The sequence below is a fragment of the Cebus imitator genome, unplaced genomic scaffold (assembly GCF_001604975.1).
Source record: "Cebus imitator isolate Cc_AM_T3 unplaced genomic scaffold, Cebus_imitator-1.0 Scaffold18, whole genome shotgun sequence".
Lineage (NCBI taxonomy): Eukaryota > Metazoa > Chordata > Mammalia > Primates > Cebidae > Cebus > Cebus imitator.
Window position 1 is genome coordinate 13,497,938 of NW_016107333.1, and position 9,343 is coordinate 13,507,280.

Genomic DNA, 9,343 nt, shown 5'->3' on the forward strand with positions numbered 1-9,343 from the left:
CTCAGCCTCCTGAGTAGCTGGGATTACAGGCACGCACCACCATGCCCAGATAATTTTTTGTATTTTTAGTAGAGACGGGGTTTCACCATGTTGACCAGGATGGTCTCGATCTCTTGACCTCGTGATCCACCTGCCTCGGCCTCCCAAAGTGCTGGGATTACAGGCTTGAGCCACCGTGCCCGGCCACAAAATGATACATTCTTAGACTATTTTTTATCTTTATATACAGACACTGCTAACCATCATAAGCCCTATGATTTTAAAAAGACATGTATATATTTTTAATTTTTATGCTCAGCTACCACTATGAAGTATTGAAATTAACAACAGCCTCAAGTCAAGCTGTGAAAAATGCTAGTGAATCATCACATTTTAATGATGCTTAATTTTTAGGCTTCCTGTGTGAATTAGCTACGAGATACAGCAATTTAAAGAATAATGACTAAACTCTTTCCTATTTCCTGCTTAATTTCCTTTTAAAGAAAAGTATTGGACTTTAAAAAATATTACTCAGACATTTTTAAATAAAGAAAACCAAGGAATTAGAATTCTCTTAACAAGCACATGTTCTAGGGCAGCAGTCCCCAGTCTTTCTAGCACCAGGGACTGGTTTCATGGAAGACAATTTTTCCACGGATGGGGTTGGTGGGGGCATGGTTTTGGGATGAAACTGTTCCATCTTAGATCAACAGGCATGAGTTAGATTCTCATAAAGAGCCTGCAACCTAGCTCCCTTGCATGCGCAGTTCACAATAGTGTTCGAATTCCTTTGAGAATCTATTGCTACCACTGATCTGACAGGAAGCGGAGCTCACAAGTGGTATGCTGGCCTGCCATTCAACCTCCTGCTGAGCAGGCTGGTTCCTAAGAGGCCACGGACCAGGAGCTGGAGATCCCTGTTCTAGAGTGAAGAATTTCAGATGAAGAAATAAGTGACTAAAACGAAAGCACTTTCATAAGTTTAGAAAGGATGGCTCTACATAGATCTACATAAGAAAAAAAAATCAATCAAATAGTAACTCTGTCACGTTGATGTATCTTGTTGAATCTTCTAGTCCCTTCCCAATGTCTAGCATGGTAAACACACTTGCAGGCCAGGTCTAAGTGGCATTAGGGAAGCACAACAGTGACAACAGCACCTTGGGAAGTACCATAAGCAGAGAAGGTTTGCCATTTGGGTCACTCCCAGGAAAGTTGTAGAGGCAAAAAAAAAAAAAAAAAAAAAAGCAAAACCACAAAGGCGTTATTTTAAAAGGTTAATTTGTTGTTGTTATTATTATTATTATTTTGAGACGAAGTCTCACTCTGTGGCCCAGGCTGGAGTGCAGTGGCACAAGCTTGGCTCACTGCAATCTCCACCTCCCAGGTTCAGGCAATTCTCCTGCCTCAGCCTCCCAAGTAGCTGGGATTACAGGTGTATGCCACCACGCCCAGCTAATTTTTATATTTTTAGTAGAGACAAGGTTTCACCATGTTGGTCAGGCTGGTCTTGAACTCCTGACCTCGTGATCCACCCGCCTTGGCCTCCCAAAGTGCTGGGATTACAGGTGTGCGCCACCGCGCCCTGCCTATTATTATTATTTTTGAGACAGAGTCTTGCTCTGTTGCCCAGGCTGGAGGGCAATGGCATGATCTCTGCTTACCACAACCTCTGCCTTCTGGGTTCAAGTGATTCTCCTGCCTCAGCCTCTGGAGTAGCTGGGATTACAGGTGCGTGCCACCACGCACAGCTAATTGTTTGTATTTTCAGTAGAGATGGGGCTTCAGCATGTTGGCTAGTCTTGAACTCCTAACCTTGTGATGCGCCCATCTCGGCCTTCCAAAGTGCTGGGATTACAGGCGTGAGCCACCGTGCCGGCCTTATTATTATTTTTTTTTTATTTTATTCTAAGTCTTGGAATACATGTGCAAATGTGTAGGTTTGTTACATAGGTATATATATGCCATAGTGGTTTGCTGCACCCATCAACCCGTCATCTAGATTTTAAGCCCCAAATACATTAGGTATTTGTCCTAATGCTCTCCCTCCCCTTGCCCCTCATCGCGTGAAAGGCCCTGGTGTGTGATGTTTAAAATGATTAACTTATAAAAAAGGCAAAGTGATCAGCTTTCAAATTAATAATTATTGAAAACATTAAACTCACATTGCTAAGGGTGTAGAGCTTTGTCCTTTTAGGAAACTGAATATTTTCTAATTTTTTATACAAAATTTAAAACTCTTCTTATTTAAAATCGATTGACTACCCAAAAATGTGTGACTACCAAAAATGTGCTTCCATTCCATGATTTGTAAAGAATTAGCTTTAGTACTCTTTTTAGAGTGTAGGTTGAAAAGGCATTTTACTTTCCACCTCAGAGTAATTTTTAAACCACATCAATTATTTTTCATATGCAGCTGTTTTTTATCCGCAAATTATTGCTTTAGGCGTTTTTACTTTACCACACATTTCAGAAGAGAAGGAATGAAGGGGAACCAGCTAATCTACAAATGTTTTACCTACAGTAGATCAGGCCAAAAAAAAAAAAAAGGGGGGGGAAGAATATGACCCAAAGTTCTTTAGAAATAAGAACTGCTTATTAATGGTCTAAACCAGGGATGTCCAAACTTTTGGCTTCCCTGAGCCACATTGGAAGAAGAAGAACTGTCTTGGGCCACACAGAAATTACACTAACAAAAGCTGACGAGCCAAAAAAAAAAAAAAAATTCATAATGTTTTAAGAAAGTTTATGGATTTGTATCAGATTGTAAGCCTCTTGAGAACAATCTTGTGCTTTATTTACACTCCCTAGCACATAAGTAAACATTCCCCAACAAAATGCATAAATGGTAGGGGAAAAAAGTAAATTGGAAATCAACTCTTTAGTGATGATTAAATGCAAGTAAAGTAGATTATGTATTTAGGGTTTACCAAGCTTGATAAATAAAAGCACAAGATTGTTCTCAAGAAGCTTACAATCTGATTTGGCATGCAATAATTTGCACATAAAGCAATGAAAGACTACTATAAAAGCAATAAAACATGCTAGAGACTTGGAGACCCAGAAGAAAGAAAAAAAAAGCTGGATAGCAACTATGATAAGGTTTGGATATGCTAAAGAGGTGCAAGAAAGACATTCTCCAAAGGCAGGCATGAAGGTTTAAAATGAATAAGGGGCTGGGCATGGTGGCTCACACCTGTAATCCCCCGCACTTTGAGAGGCAGAAGTGGGAGGATCACTTAAACTCAGGAATTGGAGACCAGCCTGGGTGACATACTGAGACCTCATCTCTACTAAAAATAACAAAAATTAGCCAGGCATGGTGGTACAAACCTGTATTTCCAGCTACTCAGGAGGCTGAGGTGGGCTGAGGCTACAGTGAACTATGATTATGCCATTACACTCTAGAAGGAGTGTGATGTATTTTCTGTTTGCTAAAATTATACTGTTTTGGATTCACCTGTTTATTTCTATTGTGTTCTTCTAAGGAGAAAAGAGTATAAGACCTTGAGATATTCATCTGTCAATGACAAGGAGATATAATTTGGCCCAGAAAAAAAGTCTATCGATCCAAGGAGCAGCTTAGACACAGAGCTGTTTTCAGTATTATCCAAGCCTCATGTAATCCACCACCAGGAGTCCTCACCAAACTTCCCCCTAAGCTGAGTAATTCTAAACTTTAGAAAATGCTAATAATTTTTAAAGTGTCAAGAAATTAGGGTAAAATGAACACTTAAATTTGGTATATGATATGAACACATACAAATAAAATATTTTATTATAGAACCATACATTGATGATGATCAAATGAGATGATAGAATCATGGCTCTATAAATAGAAACACAAGTCTATTGACTAAGCCCACAATGACTCATGTAGGATGATATCTTCTAGAGAAAAATATGGTCATTCAATCAAGTACTTGTGATAATAGTTTTTAGAAAGAGAAGTCAGATGATTCCAAGTTCTAAAGTCAGAGAGAAATAGTTAAGTCAGTAACTGAAAACTTACAGATTTTATTGGATAAATGTTTAAGTAGTTGTGAAAATATAAATTTTTCTCCAGAGAGGTAAAATGCCTGAGTACTGACCCTCCTTTGTTTGTAATTGACAAAAATCCTAGGATGTTTTCTTCAAGAAAATTATCAGTATAAACATTTTAACTTTCTGGAGAAAACTTTATATATAATGATAATTTTCTTGAAGAAAACATCCTAGGATTTTTGTCAATTACAAACAAAGGAGGGTTAGCACTTAGGCTCTTTCTTTTTAACTGCCTAAAAAAACCCTGTTGCTTAGGGTTTTTCTTTAACTGCCTAAAAACTCCGAATTTTTCATTAACTGCCTAAAAAAACCCCTGTTGCTTAGAGATCTTTATGACTCCGATAAAGGGTATATGTTCTTCTGTATCTACTAGAAAGAGGTGTGGAAGTTTTTGGTGGTTGAATAATTAGAACCCAAGTTAGATACTGTTTTCTCTCTCTCTCTCTCTCTCTTTTTTTTGAGATGCAGCCTCACTCTGTTGCCCAGGCTGTAGTGCAGTGGGGCAATCTCGGCTCACTGCAACCTCTGCTGCTGGGGTTCAAGCAACTCTCCTGCCTCAGCTTCTTGAATAGCTGAGATTACAGGCATCTGCCACTGTACCCGGCTAATTTTTGTAGTTTTTAGTAGAGACGGGGTTTCCCCATCTTGGCCAGGCTGGTCTTGAACTTCTGACCTCGTGATCTACCCACCTCGGCCTTGCAAAGTGCTGGGATTACAGGTGTGAGACACAGCGACCAGCCAGATTCTGCTTTCTTAAAGCAGCATCCATTTTTGCATGTAATTTCACAATCGGTGCTATGACCAGCTAAGTCTATAAATGGTCACTGCATCAAATCAGGACTCTAAGATACTACTGTTTTACTTTACCATGGCCTAGCATATATAGCAAAGTTGCATAATAGAAGAAAAACAAACGCTGGTTTTACCATTCTCATGGCATTAACATAATCTCCAGTGAGTAAAATGATACTGCTTAAAAATTGCCGCAATTTATCTATTGTAACTATAGCCTATAATGTACTTTCAGTAACAAGGTGATTATGATAAAGAAGAATGCTGGCCAGGTGCGGTGGCTCACACCTGTAATCCCAACACTTTGGGGGACTGAGTCAGGAGAATTGCTTAAACCCAGGAGTTTGAGACCAGCCTTGGTAACATAGCAAGACATCATCAATACAAAAATTTTTCTTTCTTTTTTTTTTTTTTTTGAGACAGAGTTTCGCTCTTGTTACCCAGGCTGGAGTGCAATGGTGCAATCTCGGCTCACAGCAACCTCCGCCTCCTGGGTTCAGGCAATTCTCCTGCCTCAGCCTCCTCAGTAGCTGGGATTACAGGCACGCACCACCATGCCCAGATAATTTTTTGTAGTTTTAGTAGAGACGGGGTTTCACCATGTTGACCAGGATGGTCTCGATCTCTTGACCTCGTGATCCACCCGCCTCGGCCTCCCAAAGTGCTGGAATTATAGGTGTGAGCCACCGCGCCCGGCCACAAAAATTTTTTTAAATTAGCTGAGCATAGTGACACATGCGTGAAGTTCCTGCTTCAGAGGTTGAAGTAAGAGGATCACTTGAGCCCAGGAAGTCAAGGCTACAGTGAGCCATGATCACACTGCTGCCCTCTATTTTGGGCAACAGAATGAAACTCCATCTCATTGAAAAAGAAGAAGAAGAAGAAAAATCCTCTTTGTCATTCAACATCTGATTTTGAAAGCTTGATAATGTAGCTAATAGAATTGAGGGTCCCTGGAAAGAGGGGGCCCCTGGAAAAAAGTCTTTTTTTTTTTTTTTTTTGAGACAATCTCACTCTGTAGCCCAGGCTGGAGTGCAGTGGTGCAATCATAGCTCATTGCAGTCTCGACCTCCCAGGCTCAAGCAACCCTCCCGCCTCAGCCTCCCAAGTAGCTGGGACCACAGGCAGCGTCACCACGCCTGTCTAATTTTCTAAAACTTTTTTGTAGGGCAGGGTCTCACTATGTTGCTCAGGCTGATGTCAAACACCTGGGCTCAACAGATCCTCCTGCCTTGGCATCCCAAAGTGCTAGGATTACAGGTGTGAGCCATTGTGCCCAGCCTAAGCAGTCTTTTTTAATAAGAAAAGACTCTGGAGCAAAGAAGATAAAGGAGTTTCAAACTTATTTGATTTAGAGTATCTTCATACTATGTAGTGAAAGTTCATTAATTGTATTTAAACAATGAACTAATTTCACCTAGTTTGCGCTATTCTGTAGTATTTATGATGCAAGAAAATCAGTAATAAAATTATAAAATAGTTCTTTCCAGTTAGAAGGTGTAAAATGAAAACAGGCAGATAATTATTCAGGCACTAGAAAATATTGTTAATATGTGAAGCAACTCCTAGGGTTTGGTTTGCTCCCCAAGGAAAAACAAGCTTCCAAATAAATATTTTAGCAAATAAATATATTACTTTTTCTTCTATTCTTAATTATTCTTAGGAAAAAAATGCATACATAAACACTTTGTTATTCATAAGCAAAATATCTCCAAAGCAGACATTGCCCACGTTTGGCTAATTACCTGAATTTACAGAGTTCGTTTCCATTCCATTCATTTACATGGTCACATTGTTTAGTTCACATGATGTGTGCCAGCCTCAGCTGAAATTCTGGTTATTGGCAAAGTGTGAAAACAGAGTTTAAGAAAGGTTGGGAAAGGCACCTGGGCAAGTGCTTTTATCCATTCTGGTCAAGGGGTCCTGATGTGGAGTTTCTGCATTAGCTTTAAGGAGGTCTGCAAAGCTGCAAAAACTGCATGTAGCAATTTTATATATATATATATATATATATACATATATATATATATATTTTTGAGACAGAGTCTTACTCTGTCACCCAGGCTGGAGTGCAGTGGTGTGATCTCAGCTCACTGCAACCTCCACCTCCTAGGTTCAAACAATTCTTCTGCCTTCAGCCTCCTGAGTAGATGGGACTACAAGCACGTGCCACCAAGCCCAGTTAATTTTTGTATTTTTTGGTAGCGACAGGGTTTTACTGCGTTGGCCTATCTGTTCTCAAACTCCTGTCCTCAAGTGTTCTGCCTGCCATAGCCTCCCAAAGTGCTGGGATTACAGGTGTGAGCCACCGTACCTGACTGATTTTTATATGTTTATACGAAAATTTCTAGAAAGCTCACAATTTTCATGATTACCAAAGGTCTCTCTCCTCCTAAAAAGATTCAATTATTGATTTAAGGAGTCCTTATTTGTCAGTCCTTATTGGAGATCCAATGCTCCAATGAACTGAGATACAACTTTGGGTTGAAAGATCTGAAATGGTGTCTTTTCTCCATTGACCACAAACTGGGCTTTAAAATTAAGAGTTATAACCTTCCCTTGCAAATCCCTGTAAGGTCTGCTTTCAACAGCTCGCTGCCGTTTGAAGGAAAAACTGTTCCAAATGTAATTGTATACATATCTGAGATTTTAAACATTTCTCCTGCGAAAGTGCCTTGTATCCTTTGTCTATTTGGTTAACAATACTTTGGCAGCCCTACTACATGCAGTAGGTGCCAAGGATAAAAGGGTAAACCCAAATACACATGTCCTTTGTCTTCTTGGATGGATAGAGAGCAGAGAACATTTTCATTTTTCATAATTCCCTATATCTACTGGAGAAAGACAATGATAAAACATACCCAAGTTTTTCTGTTTTCAACCGGAAACTCTCAAGTTAAATGCATGAGGTAAAGTGACATCTAGTGTTGGTTAAGCGGCAGTGAAATATATGTAAGGACAAGGTATACTTTAACTTTCTTTGAACAGACTATTAAATTTGGCTTTGTTAAGTGGCCAACTCCTGAAAGCACAGTTTTGCTTTTTAAAATATTTTAGAGTAATTCTGAAATGATCTGAATTTAAATGTTAATAACATTGTTTTTACTTTTTCAAAATAAAATACTGAAAGCATATAGAAAAGTCTAAAGAATAAGATAACGGTTATGTATCTACCACCCAACTCTGGCAAATCTTAACATTTTGCTTAACTTACATCAGCTGTTTTAAACATAAAACGTAATAGACACATTTGATGCCTTATGAACTATTTCTGATTTCATGTACATCTTTTTCTCTTTAGAAGTAACAAATATTTGGTTTATTATCTCTGTGTCTGTAATTTGTATTTTTATTACATATTTGTGTACAAATAAAATTTATAATATTGCAAATATTTTATAGCTGATAAAAGAAATACCATATGGTACAAATATTTCTGCAACTTATTTTTTCTAGTTTAATATTGTGCTTTTGAGATTTCATTATATTGGTCATCTAACTTTAGTCATTTATTTTAACTGCTATATGTTATCATTCTATTGAATGAATTATACTACAATTTATTTAATTTACAGCTGATGGACATTCACAGTGTTTCCAGGCTCTAGTTCTTATGAACCATGCTATAGTGAGCACTCTTATACCTGACCCATTGTATACACATTTGAGAGTTTCTCTAGGCTGCACAACAAGGAGGTATTGCACAGGCGTATACTTTCAAAACATCAATAGCTATTGAGCATTTGTTCTTTAAGATGGTTGTACCAATTTGCAGCCTCACTAGAAGTGTAAAAAAATTTCTGTAGCTTCACATTCTCGCCAGCACTTGGTACTGTCAGGCTTTTTAATTTCTCACAATCTGCTTGATGTAAAATGTGATCTCATTGTGGTTCCCATTTGCATTTCTCTGACAAGTAGTAAAACTGAAAAAATATGTTTTTGCTACTGAAGTTTCTTCTGTGAATTGTCTATTCCTATCCTATGTCTACCAGATTGCTGGCATTTTTCTTAAAGTGCTTGCTGATATAAAAGTATTTTGTAGACTTAATATACTGCATATATTGTTTTTCAGTTTATGGCTTGGCTATGTTCATGGAATCTTTTCATTTTAAAGTAATCAACTTTGGCCAGGCTTGGTGGCTCACTCCTGTAATCCCAGCACACTAAGGCAGGTGGATCATCTGAGGTCAGGAGTTCAAGACCAGCCTAGTCAACATGGTGAAACCCCATCTCTACTAAAAATACAAAAATTAGCCAGGCATGGTGGTACATGCCTGCAATCCCAGCTACCCAGGAGGCTGAGGCAGGAGAATCACTGGAACCCAGGATTCAGAGGCTGCAGTGAGCCGAGATCGCGCCACTGTACTCCAGCCTGGGCAACAGAGCAAGAATCTGTCTCAAAAATAAATAAATTAAAAAAAAAATATATATATATATATATTTTATATATATATTAAAAAGATAATCAACCTAATGAATCTTTCCCTTTTTATTGCTTATTCTAAAAAAATTTCTTTTTTTTTTTTTT